The sequence below is a fragment of the Aricia agestis genome, chromosome 18 (genome assembly GCF_905147365.1).
Source record: "Aricia agestis chromosome 18, ilAriAges1.1, whole genome shotgun sequence".
Lineage (NCBI taxonomy): Eukaryota > Metazoa > Arthropoda > Insecta > Lepidoptera > Lycaenidae > Aricia > Aricia agestis.
In genome coordinates, this window is record NC_056423.1 from 9,012,792 (window position 1) to 9,030,599 (window position 17,808).

At 37.2% G+C, this 17,808-nt stretch overlaps 1 long non-coding RNA gene across 1 annotated transcript; it reads right to left on the bottom strand.

Annotated features, from left to right (window-relative positions):
- Nucleotides 1–733: 733 nt before the first annotated feature.
- Nucleotides 734–16,425, bottom strand: LOC121735793. The gene is made up of 3 exons (XR_006036912.1): nucleotides 16,345–16,425; nucleotides 9,907–9,909; nucleotides 734–744 (listed from the first exon to the last, which is right to left on the bottom strand). It is a non-coding gene; the product is annotated as an uncharacterized LOC121735793 (long non-coding RNA).
- Between the last annotated feature and the right edge of the window lie 1,383 nt (nucleotides 16,426–17,808).

A 17,808-nucleotide genomic window follows, 5' to 3' on the forward strand; every position in this document is an offset into this window, starting at 1 on the left:
CGGTAAACTCACTCACTCGGCGAAACACAGCGGAAGCGCTGTTTCACGCCGGTTTTTTGTGAGGACGTGGTATTTCTCCGGTCGAGCCAGCCCATTCGTGCCGAAGCATGGCTCTCCCACGTCAAACGTATATCGTCTCAAATAGTTTATACAACTTGAACAAAAATATAGTATTTTAAGATTCCGTACCCAAAGGGTAAAAACGGGACCCTATTACTAAGACTTCGTTGTCTGTCCATCTATCTGTCTGTCTGTCTATCTGTCTCCAGTCTATAACTCAATTTTGCTGGTTCGAAACCCGCCGACGGAACAAAAAGTTTTCAATGTTCCTGATAATATTATGATATAATATAAAAATATTAAAATGTATGCATATTTCCGTTTTCTGGTAACACAAGTTCTTTAGGTAGGTACTTAGCACGAGGCCAGACTGACGTGGTGTGAAACGTTCATAGATATTATGATTTTATATTTCCTCTTTATTCTTAGTAAGCGCACCAGACATTTATAAGTTAGCTGTTAGCATAATAATTACTTATCACTTATCAGTAATCTAACATATGAGAGTGTTAGCCAAATGAGCAGAAACAGTATAACCAAATTGAGGAGATACTCAGGAGGTAAACTCCACTTAGACATTCCCTTTGATAACTACTAACTTGCATCTACTATTCATACTCGCTTCTTAACGTTACAGATTTTCCCTAAAGATTTTACGTTTTTCGGTGGTTTGAACTTCAAACACTCAGGAATTGGTTTATACTAGTTTAAGCAACTCTGTTGCAGCAAAATCCGTTTATCGGACGGAAACCGCACTTTTTACAACATGATATTGCCGTCCATACTAATATTATAAATGTGAATGTATCTGTCTATCTGTTACCTCTTCACGCTGAACCGATTTAGAAGAAATTTGGTATGAAGATACTTTTTAGAGATAGGGAAGGACATTGATTAGTACCGCTGAACTGATTTTGAAATTGAGTATGCATATACTTTGAGTCCCGGGAAAGGACATAGGATACTTTTTACCCCGGAAAAATGCATGGCACCCACGCGATACACTTTTTGACGCATTTTGACGCAAGCTGCGGGCGTCATCTAGGCGTAAATAACTACACACAACTTCATTAACTAAGAAGTTATTCATAACTACGACCCAAATCAAATAATATTAACATGGCGGCCACAATTAGTTTACAGAGGTAACACCCATCCGACCCGACGGCCCGACGACCCGAAGGCCCGACGTACCACACCCCACCTATCACAAATCACATACCACAAAATCTCACAACCAATAACGGTTTATCACACATAATTACCACAATATGAATATACAACATTAGATGTTTCCGCAACTTAGCTATACACAAATTTTTAGCGATCTTACGACTATTTATTAATACATAATTTCTATGTCTATCTGTCACGCGAACTTAGATTCTTGGGAAGATTTCTATATTGGAAAAATAAACGCTTCCCGCGCGATAAACAACACTGGTCAACAAAATTATAACTTTTTTTGTCACACGGTGATAATTTTTGTTAATGTTGCAGTATTCTCATCCAAAATTTATAAAAATTTTTTCAGTTAGCCCCAGTTTTTTGTAGCAGGTACCTGACGTGTCAATTGTTTTTTCATTAATATATTATGTTATTCAGTTTTATTATTCGTAGTAGGTATCCCTCGTTAGGTATCCCTCGTACACTCATATTGAATTATCCTAGAAGGTTTTTTTTAGGTGTCTAATAATATTTTGCTAGCTTTCATGGATATTGTCACTTCCCTAGATATCGCCTTTTTAATAAGGAAAAGTCCTCATGGCATTTCTACTTGTTTGTTACTCACTTGTTTTAAACTTTCGTGGCATGCTATCGATGTAACAAATGTTTAAATTAAATGTTGTTTTAATACAATATTTATACAGTCGTCTAAAAAAAGGCATCCAAAAACAAGGCACTTCTATGAAGCCAAAAATAAATAGTTGTCTGTCACAAAAAAAACGGAGGCTAACTGAAACAAAATTATTATAAATTGTTTATGAGGATACTCCAAGATAAACAAAAATCATCACATTAAAGTTCGTGTGATAAAAACAGTGCGACCAGTGTCATTTCTCCGTGTAAGGGTGGATATTATACGCCCGCCCAGAAGCGTGGTTTAGCGGTTACACCGCAAGATTACAAACATATGTATGTTAAAGACAACCGCGTGGCTATTTAAATAAATTGTTACATGCATTTACTTGTAAACTCGCGGTGAAGCGACCGAGCCGATAAATCCAACTAAAGAACCAGATACTAGACAGATCATTTTTAAGTTGCTTCGACATAATATTTGCGGTTCCGTACAGTCGTCTGAAACCACATCCGAATGGAAGCGGACGGTTCGGACAAACCACAGAAGACAATCAGACGTCAGCCGGACGACAATCTTGTTCGGCGTTCCTTACGTCATGTCATACAGAATTGTTCGGCAATTTTAAAAATGACTAAAGCTGTTTTGAATTGTTCGAAAGTGAAGCTGTTTTGGAGTGAAGTTTCTTTTTATCCGTTGAAAGCTACAAATAATAAAAACCAAGGAAAAGTAACTCCGTCAAAAAACATGCTCCACAATTATACTTGTCAAAAAAGTGTACATTTCAATACATTTGCAATATTTAGGTGACCTTGAGCGGTACTAGGCTGACGTTACATGACAGATCAAAAGAAACCAAATTTAAAACGGTAATAGTATGGGAGTTACGATTCCTTCGTTTTTATTATTCGTAGGTTGAAGATTATAAGTTATAGTAGCATATTGCCGATTCTCTGACCCCTCAAAATACTCATTTTCAACAAAATCTGTCTACACGTTTCGAAGGAGTTTAATGTACAGTCTTTTGTTAGCAATTTTCAATTAAAATTCTGAGTTTTATTTCAATAGGCAGGATTCCCGTCTAGAGAGTTCTATTTTATATTTAAACTATAGTTAAATAGTTTGTACCCAAAAATGTAAAGGTATCATTGTATTTTAGCTGTGTATAACGCGCTTAATAAGACAAGTGTAACAAAGATAGGAAAAAAGCATAAACTTCAGATAACATGTTGAGCCATAATGTTTCTAAGAAACAAGAAAAACATCCAATTCCGAATACAATTTGAACCAATGACACGTCTTTGTTGCGCTGAGTTATATGAAATTTGGTATGATATAGACGTTAAAGAGCGTTATTTATTACGAGTGTAAATCATCCGCGCTTATAATGTATTGGAGAGCGAACCCATAACTTACGCGGTATCTGTGGCGACTTTTTCGCGACGCCATTTTGTTTCAACGATTTGAATTTAGAACGTTTTTGAATTGAGAAATTAATAGTCCCTTTTTTAATTTGCCGCAGCACGGCACTTTTAGCCTTTGCTGATCACGGCTTGTCGTTGCCATGGTCGTAAAATTAAAGGTACAAATTTCTGAAGTTCCGCGGTATCTATGGCGACTATTTCGCGACGCCATTTTGTTGAACTTAGAACGTTTTTGAATTGAGAAATTATTGGTCGCTTTTTGAACTAATCGTGAGTAGTGACACGGCACGGCACGCCGGGACGGTAAGTAATACCGTTGACGTCTAAAGTAGGCTTAAGAATTCACTGCTTGCCGTTGTCGTGGCCGTTAAGCTAAAAGCATTTGCAAATATGCTTTTAGCTTAACGGCCCAAATTAATATTCCGAATATCCAAACCCACTCCTTTTTATAGAAGTCGGATTAACAAATCGGTGAACCAGATATTACGTTTCCATGGTTGTATAAGTATCTAAGCCCTGCCTGAAATAACTGATGACGTCATTTGGAACAGCGCATTGGCCATTGGAACACTAAGAACTAGAAATTACATAATACTAGCTGTCCCGGGCATACGTTGTTTTGCCATCTAGAGTATTTCGCCGAGTGATAAGTATTTTATTATGAAAAACATACTTAATTGATTTCGCCCATATTACCTATTTTATTGAAGTGACAAAATAAGTATAATATAAATATAATAATATCTATGGACGCTTCACACCACGTCAGTCTGGCCCTGTGCTAAGTACCTAAAGGTACCAGACAACGGAAATATATTTAATACTTTTATACTATACATATATTTAAGATTTTAAATTATCATACACATATTTAATACACATCCAGACCCGGGAACATTGAAAAACTTTTTGTTCCGTCGGCGGGATTCGAACCCGCGACCCCCGGCTTGAGCTACCGCCGCATGTCACCATGGCAACGTCCATCGCTATCCTGTCGTACAAAAATGGTCGCCGTCGGTCTCGACTTGTAATAATTTACTATTATTTATTCAACTAATGCTCTTATCAATATAAAAAGTACCCAGTAGCCGATTCTCAGACCCACTGAATATGCATAATATAAAGTTTGGTTAAAATCAGTAAAGCCGTTTCGGTGGAGTACGCGGCCTAACATTTAATTTTATATATAAGGTAAAACTTAATATCAAGATAGACATTACGTTTTAAATGTAATTTCCTTATCCATGCCTTAAAATATATAATAAGACATAATATTATGCTATATGCCTTAAAGAAGTGAAGATTCACTTGCAAAGGGAAAGTTCCTATACTACGTGACGTTCTTACCATTTAGAGCGACCGCAGACTTACAATTTGAAATTGGCTAACTAAATCGCATAGTATACTAATGGCTATAGCGACGGGCGTTCGCTGTGTTGAGCGTGTGCCTGACGCGGCTGCCCGTCGCGGGCGCCCGCGCAGTGCGTTCGCCATAGTAATCGTGTGACGGCTGACCCGCTCAACGCAGCGCTGCTCTATGGGATGACACGAAACAAGCACGCCTCGCGGGTGGCCGCGCCGGGCGCACGCTTAAGAGGATACACCAGGGGTTAGAGAAATGAAAAAAAAATTACGTGTAATATCTATAGCTGTCTCCCTTACCTCAAGCCTATACCGCAGAACGCGATAGAGACAACTGCAGAAAATCAACCATTGGTTATCCCCTGATTCCTTCTCCAAAACTTAACCGATTTAAGTACTTTTTTCATTAAAGATTAAAGAAAGGCTTGAGCTGTGTTCCAATGTTTTATTTTTTTTGTATAATTTAGCCAAATCTGTTTTCTGGATGTTTGAACACAGCGGAAAATCTGGCAATTTTTTTGGGTTTTTGAACGTTCATATCTTATTTAAAAATTAAATTATGAAAAAAAAGAAAACATAGGGACATTGTATTAGTGGCCGTTGATATTCAGGAAAAAAATTATAACTCTACTAGCATTATCCAGGGAAGAAACAGGGGACAACGTTTGTATGGAAAAACGGCGGTGTGGACTCCTCTTAACGCAGCGAACGCCCTTATGAGAGCTCGCACATTGCATCCAACTAAATAATTGGACATCAATCGTATAAGAACCGCGACTCCTTTCCGATTACGTACAAATTAAAAAGTTGTCCAATTAAATTATGAAACTACGCAATTCAGTTGTACGATAGTCAGCAAACTTCCTTGTCCGAAAGTATGTCTGTCGGTAAGTCTGTCTGTCTGTTTTCACGCCCAAACCGCCGAACTGATTTTGTTACGTATGGGGATTCTTTGAATCCCGCGAAAAGACATAGCATACTTTTTGTCCCGGACAAAAGTACGGTTACCACGCAATAAACGAATTTTGGCGCAACGGAGTTACGGGCGTCATCTAGTTACTAACAATTCCCACCTTATAATTACATTATACAATTCGAATAGCCATTATAAATCTAAATTTTCGTATATTTATCGTGAATTACGGGCTTTATTCCGTAAGTCCGTAAAGTTATTTGTTCGTAATTTGCTCAATGAATATTGTCATTTTGCCGTTAGCTTACTGTCACAGCGGCACGTGGCGCTGAATTTAATCTAATTATACTTTAGCCTTATTTACGGTGGATGCTTAAGATATGGTTGTATCAGCGTTTCACGGAAACCACAGATTTAGAAATAAGAGATGCGAATTGGGAATGGCTCGAGTGCAAAGCCCAGCCTATATTAGCTTACTGCCGCACTCAGAGTGGAACGGTAATTCATTAAATGTACTTAATTAATTTAAAATTTTGACATAAGCCTGCTGTCATCTGTCAAACTCTTTATCTTTATTAAGGTTAATCATAATTAAATATCTTAGTAGTGCGGCAGTTTGTGCCACCTGTTCGTAATTATTAGAACAGCTGACAAACATAACAAAACCATTTTTTCATTATGTAAAGTTTTAACGTAGGTTTCAGTTAATTAGAGGATAATTGTTTTGTAATTATTAGTAGTAAGAACTGTGTAAGTTAATAATAAATATTTTTTTGTCTTTGTCAATAGTCGACAGAGTCAGAGTTTAACTTACACGCGCGCCAATTAATACGCTTTTGTTTCTAGTTTTTGTAACTAACTAGAAGCTGTTTATGTGTATGCGTGGAATATAATAAGATGTATACATATTTCTTATTATATTCCACGCATACACATGGATAGCGCGATTATATAGCGCTTCAATTCACTACATGTAGTGAATTGAAGCGCTATATAACAGTTCTTCTTCTTTTTGTGTTCTGTGACGGAAACGCTATGCCTTTCGTGATGAAAAGTATGCCTTATTGAATCCTACAACCAAATTTTTAAGCAAAATCCACTTAAGAGTTTATGCGTGGAGAAATAGCATACAAATCTTCTCATAATAATGAGCTTTTAATAATTTACCTTTAAAACCTTATAATAATAACGAGCTTTTGCCCGCGGCTTCGCTCGCGTTATGAAGTATTATTATATACAAACTTTCATCCCCTATTTAACCCCTTGGGGATGGAATTTATCAAAATCTTAGTGGATGCTTACGTCATAACATCTATCTGCATGCCAAATTTCAGCCCGATCCATCCAGTGGGCTGTGCGTTGATAGATCACTATGTCAATCAGTCAGTTTGAGTTATATATTATACCTTTGAGTTATATATAATATATATAATAATATCTCAGTATAACATCGTGGTACATTATAAATAAATAAAATTAAACATCCACGCACAATATAAGGGATAATGGCCCTACAAAAAACTGAGGTCAAAATATATGCGGCGGAAAAAGCGTTGATCGTAACATAAAATAATAGAACAGAATAAGCGACTCCCGTATTTTATGTCAAATTGAAGCCGACATTACTATGCTAATATGATTCTGTCTGCGTGAAATATGATTTAGGGCCCTTTAGGGCTTCTTTGTACATGTGTTGCTCTATGTTATGTAATAGTGTTGTACAAAAAACATGAGGTGTCCTAATTCCCATAAAGTAATAGCGACGCGGCTTAGTATGGATACAATTCTTATATTTATGGAAATTAAGTGGACATGCACTTACATGAAAAGTCTGTATTTTAATATTACTGTGTTTAAATTCATGCTAATATTATAAATGTTAAAGTATGTTCGTCTGCCTGTCTTATAACTCTTCACGCCCAAACCGCTGAACCGATCTTGCTGAAATTTGGTATGGAGATACTTTAAGTCCCGGGAACACAGGATACTTTTTATCCCTAAAAATGTGCGATGTCCGCGCAATAGTGGGGGAGCCATGCTTCGGCACGAATGGGCCGGCTCGACCGGAGAAATACCACGTTCTCATCGTTTTTTATTGTCACAAAGAGAAAAAAATACAATCAATCATCACAGAAAATTCGTTAAACATTTAGATGCTTTGTTTTTAAAATGTAACCTATAGAAAAGTAACTACAAAGTATGTTTTTAAAAATACAAGGATCGCAGTCCATGACGGTTGAAAACGGTTGACTTTATTTTAAAATGGCCGATATTAATAACATAAAAAATCAATGGCGCGACATCGGCAGAGCATATAAAATCAATGACATGTCCAGTTTTGTCCAGTTTTAACCGGACTGGAAATTCAATATGGCGGACTAACAAGGAACCAATTAATCATGGCGTCGGTTACTGTTTCCCGCGGTTTTAGGGGTCAGTTCACTATTAGTTGTTAGTCGTAGAGCATACATTTTATTTGAATAAAATTGCGTTAGGTTTTTTTTTGCATTAATAACATTCCTTGGTTATTATCACAATCAACTGCATTTTAATTAATGCTAAACTAGTTTTTCCCGTGAATTTGACTGTCCGCAAACTTTCTTCAAAAATTTGATAGAGAATCAAATTTTTCTTTTTTTCATTAACATTCTTTATTCATTATACAGACATAGATCAATCTAAATACCGCATGTACTTCCATTTGTATGAAAACGAGAGTGCCACTTTTTTCCTACCTACTGTGACGTACCGATTATAAGAAACATGCCCATTATCTAGGCCAACGTTTTTATTTGAATTTCTTCAGCTCAATACGGCACAATTAGGATTTTTTAAAATACAGATTGACGTCCGATTCCGAACGGTGGAGCGCAGACTAAAGAACAGACTTTCGAAAGACGAGCATTGCTCGTCGTTTGTGAACGCGATATGGTACGCGAAGTACATACTCATTACTCATGCACTATCTACCTTGATCTATGTCTGTGATTATCACAGTCAAATGCGCCTAAACTAAACTATTCTTTCCCGCGACACCAAACGTTGATCTCTTAATAAAATATGTGATAAAATTTTATATGGGTGGATTATTTCTCCACGTTACCAGAGAAACAGGTAAGCAAAATTTAAAGTGTCTCTCTAAAGGCTTGGCATAATAATATACTGCATGATGTTCAATACTCGAGGACGTGATTATTTGGCTATTAAATAAGATGAAAAAAATTATATAAAAAAATAATATCAATTGATCGCTGAGTAAACATTTACTCAGCGATCAATTGATATTATTTTTTATATAATTTTTAGCTGCATAGCTTAAAGTTAAATAATTATTTACCTATCCCATGGATACCGCGCGCGGGAAGGGTAGCGGTGCGGTGTTTCTTTGATGGCGCACGCCGCCGCGCCGGCCGCATAGTATGCCTATTGCAAACTTGCCTAGCCGCGTAATTTACTTAGTGTCCATGATTCATTTATTTAAAGGGAAATTCGGACAAAAATTAAGTACCTAATTTTATTACATAATTATAATGAGAATCGAGTACAGATAGTATTGAACATGTCTTACCAGTCATGTTGTATATTGGTTTACCATGCAACTATTAGCTTATTTATACTCTATACGGAATCACACAAAGCGTGTGTCCAACTCACACTATTTTTATTGAATTTGTACATTTACAAATGTAACTGGCTGCAGCACGTGCATTCACCAATTATCGTAAACATTTTTAAACATCCACCGAATTAAAACGGAACGTAATGAATTGACATCGGTTCATTATGCTCGTTTCTTTATAATAACGTTAACATGCACCGTTTATTAATATGCCGTTTAAAAAATATGACTTTTAAGATATTTAATAATAATATTAATTTATGATAGGCATTACAACTTTTGTCGGATGGGGAAAATATTATTGGCGCACATAGACATTGAACCATGTCTACCAATAACGCGTCACCATGATTTCGATCTATCAATAACGACTTATCTGATCAGTGATCCGAAAATAGTGTGCATCTCTACCCCTACCAGAGAAAATACTGCGCCATCTCTATCCATTTCTGAATAGCGATCTTTAAAGATGAAGTCGTTTTGCGAGCCGCACGGCCTTAAAATATCATCTGCATCTTTTCACACAATCATTCTCCCGCACTCAGAGTGGAACAATAAATACTTAAAGTGTTATTAATTCAAAATTTTGACATAAGCCCCATACTGTCTTATTATCTGTCAACTCTTCATAAAATTGAAGGTGTCTAAACCAGTAATTTAAAATACATTGCGGACGTAATCATGCGGAATTTACGCCGCGTAACTTCGGCCTAGTGTGTTTAGACACAATCTTAAATCTCTGAGTACACAACAAATTGTGAAACAAAGTCCGAAGAACCGTGTTCTACGGACCTCGCTGCTGCTACACCTTTGAGGTGGGGGAGCCATGCTTCGGCACGAATGGGCCGGCTCGACCGAAGAAATACCACGGACTCACAGAAAACTGGCGCGAAACAGCGCTTGCGTTCTGTTCCGCCGAGTGAGTGAGCTTACTGGAGGCCCAATCCCTACCCTTTTCCCTTCCCTACCCTATTCCCTGCTCTTCTGATGCTGCGAGTGTCCATGGGCGACGGAAGTTGCTTTCCATCAAGTGACCCGTTTGCTCGTTTGCCCCCTTATTTCATAAAACAAAAAAATACTCAGGCCTCCCAAATATTATCTTGGTTCAAGATGAAAATTCGTCTGGACCCAAAGTAATATTGCACAAAACCCCAGACTTAGTTGCTAATCTGTCATTGTACTCAAGGGTACACAGCCGCGCATATCTCAGGCAATATTACGTACATTCCATATAGTTTTTCCCTTCTAAATGAAATATTTCACCGAGATATACGGGGTAGAATTTCTAATATTTCCAACTGTCATGCTGTAAACAGACATATTGTGTTGAAAAGGCGATCTCTGTGATAAAGTGGCGCAATTGGCCTCTTCAAATAGCTCGGGAACGATCGTCCTAGGAGGATAAAAATATGGATGTTGCAAACCTCTGACCATCTATTTGTTTCCCAATAGTCAAAGGCCATCCGTTGGAGTGAAAGAGAAAGATAGGTATTGTTTCCTCTGTTTTTTTTTTTAAGTTTGCCCTAGTTATCGAGTTCAAATTACTGTACTACCAATTAAAATCTAACTTATCTATTGTTTTTATAATCACTTTTAAGAGGGCGACTAACCCCAAAAATCAAACACCCTTCTTCTCTCTTCACACTCACGCCCGTCTTTCATATGCCAGGTGAAAAAGTACGACGCGGATTCATCGCCAAATTAGTTTTTTCTCAATAACTCGATAAATATACAATATTTTTAAAATTCCCTACGTCGATCTCTCAATGATAGAATTTTATACAATGTGTTAAAATATTAACTTAGTTCGATGCAAATGGCAATAAATGAAAAATTCGTGAAAAATAGATGCATCTTTGTGATTTTTTTCTATCGAGAAAATTTTAAGATATAGAGTTTTTGCTCAGATCGAATTCTCAGAAATATAATGTAGTATCTAATTTTAGAAAAAGAAACAATTCGGGGCTTATTTTCAAGTATAAAAATGAATTATAAAATCGACACTTTAGGGTTAGTCGCCCCCTTACTCGTAACGTTGTAAAATGGGACTCCACATCGACATACTCGTAATGCTAATAAAGGTGTAGTAAAATAAACTACGAATATTTTAGGCACATAAGCATTCCATATTTTAGTATAGAGTTATAGACATGCCGAAAAAGAATTTGAGTAACTAGAGATCGCCCAATGGTCGAAATTCGACCTTCGTTTCAACGACATTAGGCCTACTATGGCTATATTTTGTAAAAAATATTGACTTTATTATTATTTTTTCAACTCTTGTCTCTGGGACTTAGCTGATCGGAGACTGGCCGTGTAAGCATTGTCTAATAGTATCTTAGATTCAATAAAAATAACTATAATCCATTTTCAATTTGATTACTTGTTAGTTGTTGTCAACAGACTTCAACCATAAATAAAAGAGTATAACTCGTATGTATAGGCTTGTCACTCAAAAATCTGTCATTTCTCATGTGTGTGTTGTAGTGTGTGTAATGTTTTATTTGTTAAGAAAATGTATGATAAAAGCATAATTTCAAAATAATATTAGTTCGATGCATTCCTTCACCATATAAACTATAAATGTGCAAAATTTCATGCACCAACGTTTCCGCATTTTTCGTAAAAAGGGTTACAAAGTTTTTCGTTCGCGTATTAATATTATGATAATCGTCCTTTCTTTGTGCGAGTTTGCGTTGATCTTCATATGAGATGATTAAACTTTTTAACTTTGATTCTGACGATAATTTTTTAAACATGAGCAGTAGATCATTATCACAAAATGTCCACAGTTATCTTATCACAACTTATCTCCGAAAAATTTCATCTTTTTAGCGTTCTCTATGTTACAATTCCCTACTCTGAGGCGGGAGCGATCGGCCGACGTTTTGTCGATTAGAAAAAAAAAACATTTCCATTAAAAACATACGCTAGAGAACGTTTTATTGGCGAATAAACTGTTTGTTTTGACATTGAAATGTTGCCTGGTGAAAAATGTTTCTTTTTTCACATTGTTTTCCGAATGGCGTCATATCTGTGTCGTCGAGCGGAGAAAAACGAATGAAAGCTATGGACAAGGGCACTTAGTTGGTGGGCTGTTGGCAGCTCAAGCCGGGGGTCGCGGGTTCCAATCCCGCCGACGGAACAAAAGTTTTCAAAGTTCCTGGGTCATGGATGTGTATTAATATGTGTATTATAAAATAAAAATCTTAAATATATGTATAGTATAAAAGTATTAAATATATTTCCGTTGTCTGGTACCCGTAACACAAGTCCTTCAGGTACTTAGCACGGGGCCAGACTGACGCGGACGTGGTGTGAAGCGTCCATAGATATTATTATTTTAAAAAAATGTGCCGGATAGGCTATCCACCAGTTAACTCGACGGATAGAGTATGGAGAATCGGTCAAATAAGTTGTGGATAGCTTATCCGGCACTTTATCAGGAAGAGGTGAAACAGGTCCTTAGACTTTTAAGTCTATAATATAAAAATGAGTCACTGAATGTGTTGCTAAGCGCAAAACTCTAGAACGGCTGAACGGATTGGGCTGATTTTAGTCTTGAAATATTCGTAGAAGTCCAGGGAAGGTTTTATAGTGACCTGTGACACGAAGTTCACCGGGACAGCTAGTTATAAATAAAACTATATTCTTTGCCTAGGTACTATTTTCTGACTGATAAAATTTCATCAACGAATAAACGATAATTTTCTTGTTGGAACACCGATTCTACTATTTTAATGCAGCTGGTACAACTAATATATTTTCTGTGGACTGTGATGCAGCGTTAAAGGTGCCGGCTGGCAGTGGGCGACATGAAGCAACTGCAGACGACGTGTCGCAGCGACACTACTGGTTTGTGTGTTTTTTTATGAAATATCCTCCGCAGCTAGCGACACGAAACTAGAGTCACTTAAGGTCAATTCAGACCGCAACGCGACGCGTAGATGCATTTCTAAATTAGTATGGATTTGACAGATTCGCAAGACATCTGACGCAATTGAAATCTGTCAAATCCATACTAATTTAGAAATGCATCTACGCGTCGCGTTGCGGTCTGAATCAACCCTGATTCATAGAATGACATAGAAACCAATAGTGTCGCGACGACACGTCGTCGTCTGCTGCCGCTTCATGTAGCCGGCTTCCAAATGTACCTTAATGCTTCGTTCCTTGTTTGTTCTTGTCCGTTTACTATCAAAATGACGTTCTCACAATGACGTAGTTGAGAATGTAATTTTAAACACATGTTTATTTTAAACGTTGACATTAAAATATCTTATATCTTTAAACGAGCAATTCTTGTATATATATAATTATATTGTCTTGTATATATACTAATTGGATCCATGAAATTTAGTATATATGGGGTTTCAGCGGCGATAAATCGAGGTTATCTAGCTAGGAATCATTTTTATAAAATGTCATTTTATTCGTGTTTTATCGAATACCGAGCAAAGCTCGGTCAAATAGCTAGTTATACTTAAATATGTATGGGCGCTTTTCCTATCATGCGTGTCATCGCCGCGCTCACATGGTGACATTTAGCAATTCCTCTCAATCAATTCAGCAAATGAACTGTCAAAACTGTGAAACTGACGAATGTCAAATTGGTATGAATTACTAGACATGAATTGCAAGCAGAGTGACCATTTTACGATTTAAAAAAATATGAATCATATTATGATTCCCCAAAGGGACCATTTCAGCCCCGCAGATCTCGTTCGCATGCAAGTTGCTCAGCTTGCTCTCATCCTATCATTTTATAGACGTTTTACCTATCATACGGGCAACACGCGCAGCCACTAGCTAGGAGCATATTGTCATCCGCATGCGGACCGCTTACGGGCGCGCGATGGAGGGAAACGCGCCTTAATAATGGACCGGCGTTGCCATGCTTATTTACGATGTTTGTGTGCGTGCGACTAGACGTATGCGAATTATAATTGCATAGGTTGATAATACAATATGCTACGCGATAGATTTACCGCGGTAGTCCCACAGTGCCGCACGTATTTTTTTATAACATCGAACAACTGAGGTCTGTTATACAGCTGCATAATTGTAGAATCGGGGTCTTGCCTGCGACGCATAAAAGTATTTTTACGAGTGTCTTTTGCTCTCAATTCGAAATTGAATTATTTTTCAATTACCATTAAACTCAGTACGTTCATTTTTAATCGATACCCGATACGAATCGAATAGGTAATTATTTTGATTGTGCCAATAACGCGAATGGCCCGCAATAAAGCGTTTAACGTGCGTCCTCTATTGCGACTTTATTAAAACTATCTGGCCCAGCAAACGTCGTTTTGCCGCTTCGTGGGGAAATGAGAGGGAAGATCTTCTGACTGAGAGAGGAGGATGCCATTTCGAATGATTTGATGACAACTCCTTTTAGAACTTCTAACTTGCAGACAAACTTCGGTAGCACGATTTAAGACTGTGTGCTTAGTCCGATAGGCTTTTATTTCGGGAATGAAACTAAATGTTGGTCGATCCTCAGACTTATGCGATAAGCTCATAATACTTCAACAAAATCGGTCCAGCCATCTAAGAGCTATACGTGAGAGAGCCATGCTTCGGCACGAATGGGCCGGCTTGACCGGAGAAATACCACGTTCTCACAAAAAACCGGCATCAAACAGCGCTTGCGCTGTGTTTCGCCGAGTGAGTGAGTTTACCGGAGGCCCAATCCCCTACCCTATTCCCTTCCCTACCCTCCCTATTCCCTTCCCTACCCTCCCCTATTACCCTATTCCCTCTTAAAAGGCTTTCAATGCACTCTCAGCTCTTCTGATGCTGCGAGTGTCCATGGGCGACGGAAGTTGCTTTCCATCAGGTGACCCGTTAGCTCGTTTGCCCCCTTATTTCATAAAAAAAAGGAGTTTGGCAACAAACACACACGAACGCGAATTATATTGTACTTACCTATACTTATAGTAGATGTTGCGTGCGCCCTTACGTTAAGGGCATGCTCACATATTCATAGTCGACGTTGCGAATTGCGATGTGTATTAGGTATTCAAAGAAATGAGAGGCACAATTTCACCGTTCTATCTCTTTTGTACTATTGTTTTCTTGAAATGAGAATGTATGTGTAAATACAAAGAATTATTTTCTGAAAGTTTCAGATAACTTTTAAACTTAAAAATTGACTGGAGACTTTGCTTGTTGTTAGGGTTAAAAACACAAAGTTACTTAAAATCTCAGGGAATAGGCATACAACTTAGCCAGATCATTGTTTATATTTTTGTATTAAAATACTAACATTTTTTGTCGAGAAACAGAGAGAAGTACATACTTTTTCTCATTTATGTTTTTATTTCTTCGGATAACTTACCTACAGCTAATATTACAAACTAACTAAATATATAAGTTTGCACGTATACAAGTTTGCACGAAATCTTGAGATATGAACATAATAATCACAGAAAGTTCTCTTCCCTACCCTGCCTTATTCCGTTCCCTTTCCATCCCTGCCTTCCCCTATTACCCTCTTAAAAGGCCGGCAACGCACCTGCAGCTCTTCTGATGCTGCGAGTGTCCATAGGCGACGGAAGCTGCTTTCCATCAGGAGACCCGTTTGTTCGTTTGCCCCCTTATTTCATAAAAAAAATTGATTTAAGCATTTATAACTTCTCCAATGCAAATTGACTTGGCTATACTTATTTTGCTGTTTCAGGTATACAGACATAGTAGTTTTATCTATCGGTACCGCATGCTTCGAATACCCACCTATAACCCTTATAATGCTGACCCCTGTCCCTTATGATCCTTGTGCAGGAAAAATACGAAATAAGCTAAAATACAACATGGGTCATAAAGTCTATAAGCGTATTTCCGTATTTTTATAGCAACACAAGCTTTCCGACTGAATTGAAGTGCATGTTTGTATGTTTGAGTCAAGTTTAAAGCCTAAATGGCCTTTAACTATGATTCCGGGTACATAGATGAGGTCGTTTTTTTTTTTTAATTTTTAATAAACTGTTTTACAGACTTACAAGGTTGTTATGGTACGTGGATGACTATTTTAGGATTATGAGTGTCAATTACCTGTCTCTCAAGTATCGTTTTACAATAAAACGCGGATCAGAGTATAGACAGAACTAAGGAGTACCTCGACTTCAAACAAACGGGCGAATATACGCGAGTTGGGCGCGACTCTCACTTTCAACATGTTTCACAATGCTGGGTAACGCATTAGTACTGCGCCCGCCGGCCGATATGACATATTTTGTCAAACGTATAAAGGAGTATGTTTTAAAATGTATGTAGTCTGGTCCAAATTTCCACCACTAATGAGACCTACTATATAGTAAAATTGTCTACTAAGTACTGAATCATTATAAATGGACCGCAATCAAAAATACCCTGTCAGTGAAAAGTTATGGCTGAATGAAAAGTCATGTTTTTTACCATTTTGTATGAAAAATATTGTAAATGTAAGAAAAATGTATTGAGTTTGGAGCAAATATCCACAACCAATAACACAAGACTTACGTAATGGTCTGCTATATCCATATATTATTTTTGTTTGCGGTCCAGTTATAATGATTCCATAATCATCACGATTATGGAATAATGATTCCATAATCATTATAACTGGATCGCAAACAAAAAATCCTGTAAGTAAAAAGAACTTATGACGGAATGAAAAAGTTTTCTACTATTTTATTCCATAAAATAGTGTTAATATGATCCATTGCACTTTTTAACTATTCAATCTGTGTAAGGAAATGCCAAGCGGCATGACATAAGTCATACTTATGTCATGCCGCTTGGCATTTCCTATTAAGTTTTCACTGAAATAAATGAATATCAATATCAATATTTTCGCCCATGAGGTCATAACTTTTTACTGACAGCTTATTTTTAATTTGTCTCATAATGGACAATAAGTCAATATGGGTCTCGTTAGTGGTGGAAATTTGGACCACTTTACTTCATTCTCCTTTCGAAATCTCTTCTGAGTCGGCCTACTCGTTAGTTCTGTCACAATAGGTCACATAACGACCTGTCAACTCTGGTTCTGTTTAATCTGCACGGATGATCTACAAAATATGATAAGGCTGGTTGAACTGCCAAAATCATTTTACCGTATTAACTACCGACAAACTTTTACAGACTATCTGTTCATAATATAAACTTTTGCCGACACATCTGTTTATGAGGCTTATATATCTGAAGAAATAAAAAAATATTATATTAAACGGGCATAGAAGTTACGACGACTTTATTATCAAAAGTGTGACGAGCGACAAAGTTACGGCAACTTTTTATAGAATCACTGAAACAGACTTTGCAATGTTGGATACTAAATATAAGACTGGAATTATGTTATCCGGAATCCAACCGACCGGAAGCAAGAAAAAGAACTTTACGCTGATAAAAATAAAGTAAAAATGCTAACATGGCAACTGTTCCTTGCTTGTATTGTATTCGTTACATAAAAGAAAAGGTAGTCCTCTTAGGGCCTGTTTCACCACTTTCTGATAAAGTGCCGAATATTCTTCTGACAGATTCTCCATACAGTTAAGTGGTGGATAAGCTATTCGGCACTTATCAGGAAGTGGTGAAACAGGCCATTAATACCGGTCATAGTGCGATGTCATATTATATATAACAT